The following is an 8,771-nucleotide window of genomic DNA, read 5'->3' on the forward strand; positions in this document are numbered from 1 at the left end:
ACAGGAGAGTCCCCATTACCTGCTTGTCTTGGCAGCAAACCTCAGCGTTGTGGACTGGACATGGGCCAGTATTCGTCCCAAAGCATCCTGTTGTAACTACTTCCCCGTGGACACCAGGCCCGCGGATGGTTTTCTCTATTAAAACGTGTGTGTAGTAAGTTCCCTTTGGGCAAAGTCACCCGTACCTACTGAGCAGAGCTCCAGGTAAGCACGGCAGGACCAGCGTTACAGGCGCAATGGTCCTCGGGCAGCTGTTTACGACACAGGCTCTAAATTTCTTTCCTGTCAGGCAGAAACCTTCCAACTGGCTGATAAATGTGGTGAGGGGCAAAGTCCCCTTTCCTGTTTAAGTTACAGGAAGTCAGGTATGCTGACCCACAAACCACGGGGAGCACGTCTTTGCTGCGATGCTGACCACTCAAGAATTCAAGGTCTCTGGGAGCCTGCCCGGCCTCTCGGGGCCAAAGGACCGTTTCCATTGGGCTTTCTGAAAGGCGTGCGTGTTTCAACAAACATACATTGTCTACACATTGTGCACCAAGCTCTGCCCTAGACCATGGAGACGCCAAGAACAGACCGCTGCTTTTCTCTAGGAGCTCGCAGTTAGAAGGAGTTCAAAGCTGTTTTAAAGCAACCCCCACCCCACCCCAGGCTCATCCTCATCTTCCCAGACACCAAGGAATCAGACTGGAGACCACGGAGCTAACCAAAGTCTCTCCTTTTCTATAAGAAAAAAACAAAAACGAAAAACTAAGAACCAGAGAAGCAAAGAGACTCCTCCAAAGTCGTAACAGTAATTTCCCGACAAAGCTAGGAGCAGAATTCAATTTCCCCAAATCCCTGGCCAAAGCGCTTTCCACTTCATCACCCCGCCTGCACGGGATTGAAACAGCAGACTTCATCTGCCCAGTGGTGGATTTTTGCCAACTGGTCAACACTGAGATGCTGGCAGGCAGACTAGTGAATGCCCAGTTAAGCTCAGCTGGGGTCATCAGCACAACGGAACACTACCTGAGAAGGGAAACAGTCTCATGAAGCACTTGGGGAGACCCCGTGGAGGACAGGTTTGGAGCTAGACAGTCCAAAAGAGAAATGAGAACAGGAGGCAGACATCACATTGGAGCAAGTCTGCCTTTCCAGCATACCCGCCCAGGAGCATATGGCCCATCATTAGCCTCCTGGGAGATGGTTACGGAGCCACGAATGGAGACTGATGGCTTCAGGTGAGAGCCCTCAGAGGGCTGAGGCAACCCTGTTTTCATGCAAATGCCTTCAGTAACCATAAGCAGAAGGAGACAGAGGGAGTCTCAGGGTGACAAAGTGCGGGGACACTGTTGCCATAGCAGATACTGCACTTCTGGAAGGTCTTAGAGACCCTGCAGAATCTTCCAGACACCCCGCATGGGCCCTGGGAACCCCGCATGACTTACAGCTGGACTGCAACCTGGGGAGGGTCCCCTCAGGGACACAACAGAGCTTGTCGTTCCAATGACATGTTTTTCTGACCCACTTGACACCTGAGAACTGGGTCAAGGTCCTCTAAACGGATTCATTTTCCCTCCTAGCCCCCTGGTTCTCTGTTCCCTTCTAGTTCACTCTGAGAGGTGGTGAAGCAGAACCACCAAGGGCTCAGACTGGCAGGCTTGACTCCTGGGCCACCATTTCCTGGCTGTGTGACATTGGGCTATTACTTTACCTCTCTGTGCCCATTTCCTCATCTGGAAAATGGAGATAGTGTTGTGTGGAAAACATGAGTTACTACACCGAAAGCTCCTAGGAGAGTCGGGCACACAGCACATGCTCCAAAAGGGTTAGAGGCCCCTGTAACAGTCCTACCTCTCCAGAGGGCAAGGGGCACCTCATCTTCAACCTCCGAGAAGGTGAGGCCCATCCTTGTAGCACACAGAAGAAGGAAGGGACAATAAAGACCCACATGAAGACCCTCTGAGAAGGGAGCCCTGACACACAGCACGCCCACCCTGCAGTGGTCAGACACCTCCCTTGCACCTTCAGAGATGGGGGCCAAGTTCAGATCACCATGTCCTGACAGGGGCCACGTGAAACGTGTGCAGAAGGCCAACGCTTTCTATGCATCTTCACCTGCGTAGGCCTCCGTTTCCAGCCTTCCCTCCTCCGTCCTCTGAAAACAAAGAGCGATGGCCGCTCCCTGGCCCACCAGAAACAAGCCTCATAGGCCTGGCCTACTCCAATGTGGTGCTACTGCGGGCGGACCTCACCCAGCTCACATGCCACTCCCGCCAACACATGCCCACGCAAGCTCAGGTGCCAGCCACCCCTGTCCGGGGCCTCCTCCCTGTCCCCCGGCCGTGTTTCTTACCGGGAGTAGACTCCTACATCCACGGCACCTGGTTCTCTGCGTTCCCCATGCTCTGAGCTCTGCAGGCCACCTCGGAGCTGGCCCATCTCGGCTCTTCTGTGCAGCTTCTCAGGGCAGCAGGAAAAGCCAATGCACTGCCAAGCCTGGCCCAACTCCCTCAGGATGGAACCAGAACCAGAAGTCTTGCTCACTCTGCACTCAGTGCAGCACGTTCCAGGCAGAGGTCTGCAAGCTTGTTCTAGAAAGGCCCAGAGAGTAAACATTTAGGCTTTACAGGCCACACAGTCTCTGCAACACCGCCTCAGCTCGGCCACTCGAGTGCAAACACAGCTGTATACAATAAGACGTGGCTGTGAGCCAATAAAACTTTACTTATGGACCCTGGAAATTTAATTCAGGTGATTTTCATGTGTCACAAAAGAGTCTTGATATGTTTTCAACCATTTACGATGTAAAAACAATTCTAAAGAATGTAAAAAACAAAAAGCGATGGGCTTGCAGGCCATAGCAAAAGGGGCCGCCGTCCAGACTCGGCCCATGGGCTGTAGTTTGCCAACCTCCTGGTGTAGAGGACCAAGTACTGGATTTGGGACCAGACCAGCACGTCCAGTCCTGCCTCTACCACTTCCCGGCCCCAAGACCATGGACAAGTTACACATGGACTCTGGGTTTGTTTCTTCATCAAAAACCTTGGAAAACAATAGTGCCCTTGTCACAGGATTGTTGTGAGTCTTAATGGAGGTACAGTGTGAAGTGGTTCGGGGCACAGATACCCCAAATGAGAAAGTCTAAATTAGGACAGCAGTGAGTCTTTGTTATTGTGGAAGAAAAATCTGGAAAGTATGACACAGAGGGGGAGCAATCAGCTTTGGAATCAGAAAAGTCCTGGGTTCCACTCCCGGCTCAGCCCCTGAGAGCTGTGTGACCTTGAGCAAATGACACGAACTCTCTGAGATACTGTTTCTTCATCTATAAAATACAGAATACATTCACCTCGCAGGGTCCTCAAAAGACTATTTCAATGTCATAAAAAGTACAGTACTTGTCATTTAGCCGACAAAAAAAATGGCAGCTACTATTTATCCCGATGCCATCTTGCTCTTTTTTTTTTTTTTCCTAGTCCAAATTTCTTTCCTCTGAGCAGAAGCCAATATTCTTTATCAAAAGCCGCCTCCCCTCCAGGTCCGCAGCGTCTCCTTCAATGGCTCCCCACGCTCCACCAACACGACACACTCCCACCTCCCCCGGGAAACCTTGTTACTGGAAAAAGGGGCAGCCCTTTGAGCAGCCACTTTCTCCCCCGGAGAAACAACATCAGGCCGCCTGCTGGGAGTTGTTTGTTTCTTCTTTCTCATCCTCGAGTCACCCTTTCTGGGTCTGAGGCTGACAAGGGACTGGCGTGGGGAAAGGCTGCTCGCTGGCCCAGCCCGGGGAGGGACATTGTCTACCCAGGCTGCTGCTGCAGGGGACTGGTGGCTTTGTGGGTCAGACTGATTATCTGTTCCCACGCGGCGTGCCTCTGATCTGACCTAGACAGCACTGACATGGGCCAGGCTGGTCTTCTTACAGAGAAAGTTTCCAGGCATGTCATTTCAGGTAGAAAGCTGTTCAGGGCTAGGAGGCTGGTCTGACAAAAGGAGCTGTGATGGTTTGGGGAGGGAAGGGTGCTGGGAGGCATTCCTTCTGGCTGGCTGGTCCTCCGGCTTACAGGGAGATGGATGGGCCAAGGTTTGCGGCCAAGAGACCAGAGCCAGAATGGAGGTTGGAAACAGGAAACGTCAAGGTGAACACAACAAGCCCAGCAAAAGCTGTGCAAGGGAGCAGAAAGCTGAGTGTTGTCACCGCATCTGATGGGTGAAGGCATAACCTAAAGTCAGGACAAAGTCAAGGAGTTAGACGCCTGCGATCCATACGTGTTGAGTACTTTCCCTACACCAGAAACTGGGCCGGGTCCTGGGACATGTGAGAAACACAACACAGTCCCAGACTCCTAAAGAATTTGATTTCTAGGCAAAGAGGTGTCCACATACAGGACTGCTACGTGTTCCCCAAACCCATTTCTTTTATTCGGGGGCACACAGCTGATCTACGTTCCCTGGCTTCTCGGCAGTGTGAGCCGTATGACTGCATTCTGGCCAATGGATATCCATGATGGGGTCCACTGCCAGGCCTGGCCCACAGAAAGCTCCGACTTCCACTAGCTGCACTGCCAGCTGAAAGCAGAGGGTCCAACAGCAGCCTCCTGGGTCTTGCGGATGGGCAGAGCCACAACACAGAAGGAGCCTGGGTCCCTGAGTGACCCTGTGGAAGGCTACCTGCTGGCCAGGAGCATCTGCAACAGACTGGGTGTAAGAAATGCACACTTAACATGTTAAGCCTCTGAGGTTCGGGGGTTGCCTCGTTATAGCAGTTAACCAATCCTGACTAGCATGTGGCAAACACATATAATATCATAAGAGCTGTGACACTACACAAGGAAATGACTGAACAGAATGAAATGCAACCTCCCTTCCAGCCAGAGAGCTTTAGACTGGTGCATTCTCCAAGCCCCAGTCCGAGAGGTTCCAAGTCAAACCTGAGCTGTCGCTGCGGTCGTCACAGAGCCTCCCTGTCGAGCCGCCTGCTGTCCACTACTGACTCCCAGCTCACCACCATGCCTGCCGTTCCATCAGCTCCGCGCTCTGTCTCCCCAGGGTCTCTGAAAGCTGCCCAGGGTGATTTTCCCTAGGGTGAGTCAGGCCTTCTGTACTAGGCTGTGAGCTGCTTAAGGCCAAGGATCATCTCTGCATCAACAGTGCCCAGCAGAGACCAGAGAATAAAGCAAGGTTTGGCTGTGACCCTGCGCGGCTCGCCGCCTCTTTCCAACCGCCTTGGCCTATCGTGTCATGCAGCTCTGTACCCATGATGCCTGGGTCCCTGATTCTAACGTGTTTGACTAGTCTTTTCACTTGCATTTCAAATCACTCAAACAGTGATTCCATTCATGTAAGTGGAAACGCACTGTACCACAGGCGCTGGGGGCGATGTTTCCATATACATGTTTTAATGCTCATTAACACGGTCAGGTAGGTAGCATCATTCCCATTTTGCAGAAGAGGAACTCAAGACACAGAGGATGAGAAAGTTTCCAGGGTTCACACCCAGGTCCTCCTGACTCCACAGCTCCTAAATCTTGTCACCAGTCACTTATCTCTCTGATTCTCTGATGGTTCTTTCTGTTCTGTAAAAACACCCTAGTTATGTTGCCCAGTGGAATCAGCTCTAGGTTGGCTTGAAAGGTCAGGGATTGAGACCCAGATCTGCCCCGAAATCACTGTGTGACTTTGACCCACTAGGAGACAATTGAATCATCAGGGAAGCACCTCAATCTTGGCTCAGACCTTGCAGAGATGGAGGGGGTGTCCGATGTCTTTCCAGACATCAAGATGCTTTAAAGAGGAAAATCAACCAACCAACATAAGGGGGTGCTTAGCCTGTATGCATCAGACCTCACTGGGGGCAGGATTCTGAAAGCATTTCAACTCTCTTCAAGCATTCACAACTTGTGGAGAAGAAGAAAAAGGTGTGTGATTTTTTGCTGTGGTCGTTTTAGAGGTTCAAAGAAAGATTGGGAAATCGTGACTTCCAAAGCTCACAGCTTAGTTTCTGTGGACAGCTGGGCCTGGAGACGAAGTCATCTGGCATGAGTGAGAAAGCTTCCCTTTGGCGAAAAGTGACTTGCAGGAAGGGAATTTCTGTGCTCTGCATGTGGGCAGTGGATGACCAAATGTTCCCTGGCATTTGTACTTCGCTACCCGTAAAATGGGAACTCGTCTTCAACCATCCAGGGGAGAAAAGATAATCAAATCCAGGAGCCCATGTCCACTGTACCCCAACACTGAGATCCTGCACATACACACACTTCAGAAAACAGAATATAAGGAAACAGTTTGAGATGTACACAGAGATTTATGGACACACTTAGCATGTCACTGTTTACAGTGTAAAAAGTAAACACAGCCTAAAACTTTGCAAGAGTGACTTGATTAGATCAACTTTACGGTGTATCCATATATTAGAATACTCGTGTTCTAATGCTGGCTGATAGTATTGTAATGCTATTAAAAGGATGCTTTCAGAGACTTGTGAAGGACGAAGGAAATGTTAGCAATGTGAATGCACTGTCAGGGTACAAAGCTACCCAGGCACCACGGCTACAGAGCTACCCAGGCACCACGGGTACAGAGCTACCCAGGCACCACGGCTACAGAGCTACCCAGGCACCACGGATACAGAGCTACCCAGGTACCACGGATACAGAGCTACCCAGGCACCACGGCTACAGAGCTACCCAGGCACCACGGCTACAGAGCTACCCAGGTACCACGGATACAGAGCTACCCAGGCACCACGGCTACAGAGCTACCCAGGCACCACGGGTACAGAGCTACCCAGGCACCATGGCTACAGAGCTACCCAGGCACCACGGCTACAGAGCTACCCAGGCACCATGGCTACAGAGCTACCCAGGCACCACGGGTACAGAGCTACCCAGGCATCATGGCCCATCCCAGAAGGTACATGCAGACCTGGGAACGGCGATGCCTCCGGGGAGAGACAGTGCACAGCCAGCAGCCGGGTTTGGGAAGGAGATTGACTTCATCTTTTATCGTCTACTAACTTTTAAATCTTCAGAGGGAAGAGGGCCGTAAAGGCCCAGCACAGTAAAGGAAACAGACCCACACTAAGACGTGTTGTTATAACATCCTACCAACCTCCAGACCGGAAAGGGGGAAAAAAGGCACTCGAATCAAAACACCATCACACTGTTTTCAACCGAAGGAGCGAAACACATTTGCAGAGTCGTCTATTCACTCTTTCTTTGGAAGCTACTGGGGCTTGGGGGGACTTGTGAGCTTCAAAGATACAAGAAAGTAAAGCAGCAGCTTCCCAGCCTCCCTGCAGGGAGGGCTGGGCTCAGGACAGCCTCCATCACACCCTCAGCAGCCAGAGCGGCTCCAGCACTCAGATCCAACCAGAAGGGACCCAGGCCCTGGCCCCCACTGCTCCTAGACTCGGGTGGAACTATGCGACATGGATGTGACAGCTCCTTCAGCCCCACGCTGCAAACCACATCTACAAAGTGCAGAGAAGTCAACGCTCCTGGAGCAAAGTGACCAATAAGAGATGGGCGACGAGAAGCAGCAGCAGAGGCGTCCTGCCCCTTCTGCCCCGGCACGGATTGTGCTGAGGTGTGGACACTAAGGACGCCCTACCAAACCAAGCAGCCGGGTGTGTTCTCTCGCGATGTGTGCCTTTGCGTCCTCTCCATCTGCCTTGCTCCCTTCTGCCTGCACTCTTGCTGCCCTGGGTGTGCACGTCACACAACCTTTGCCTCAGGCTCTGTGTTCTAGGGCTAAGACACCTCAGGAGGAGCCTTGGTGGGTCTGCGAGAAACGGGAGCTCCTGGGGAAGAGGTGTCTGTGGACCGAGGGGAGGTTTGCTGAGCCCTGTGCTCAGGAGTAAGAAAAAGAGGCAGAAAGTTGACAGGGCTCTGAACAGCACAGAAAGGGAATCAGAAACCACGCACCATGGCAATGACCGATGCTGGGAACCTGTTCATTTACTCATCTCTGCAATGTCTCGTCTCCCACAGAGATGAGCAGTAAAACCTGTGACATGAAAAGTACCTGCAGACCCACAGTGTGGGGTAGCAGGGAAGGGACAGACAGCTGAAGGCACTGTGTCCTCAAATCAGGATGGGAGAGAAGAGGACACTAAATTGTAGGGCACCCCGATGGCGATTCAATCAGGACCGAAGCTGGGGTCCTGGGCCGCACACATGCCCCCCACACCAACGATAATGACAAGAGTGGCAACAAGAGAGCAATTACCTCACTAACACTCTGGGTCGAGACATGTCATATTTTTGTAATTGTCAAAGCAAGTTAAATCCATCTCCGCCTCATCAGCCAGCATTGGCAATACACTCATTCTCAAGTAATTTGGAAGAAGAATGGGGTGGGGGGAGAGGCCTCCCATCTCCCCTGAGGCTCTAAAATGATGCAGGTAGTTAACGTTTTATTGAGCACTTACTATATGCCAGATGCTGTTCCAAGCACTTCACACGTATGCACTAAGTCTTTAATCTTCACACATTTGGGGTTCCATACTGTTAGCACCTCCATGTTACTGATAAGGAAGCTGAGTAACTGGCCCGAGATCATACAACTAGGCACCGATGGATTTAGAGATGTGTGTCTCCAACTGCTACCATACAGTGCATCTCACAGGAGGCTTTTAGAGTCAAAAACCCGGAGAGGGGTCTCTGGTCTTCCTACCGCCGTGGCAGCTGCTCCTGGCCCTCCTTGTCAAGCCCTGTGAGGTCCATTCGAAGGGAAGGAAGGGCTCTGTTGGTGACCATCACTCCTTCGGCACCCTGGAGACAGCCATG

This window comes from Rhinolophus sinicus, linkage group LG12 (assembly GCF_036562045.2).
Source record: "Rhinolophus sinicus isolate RSC01 linkage group LG12, ASM3656204v1, whole genome shotgun sequence".
NCBI lineage: Eukaryota > Metazoa > Chordata > Mammalia > Chiroptera > Rhinolophidae > Rhinolophus > Rhinolophus sinicus.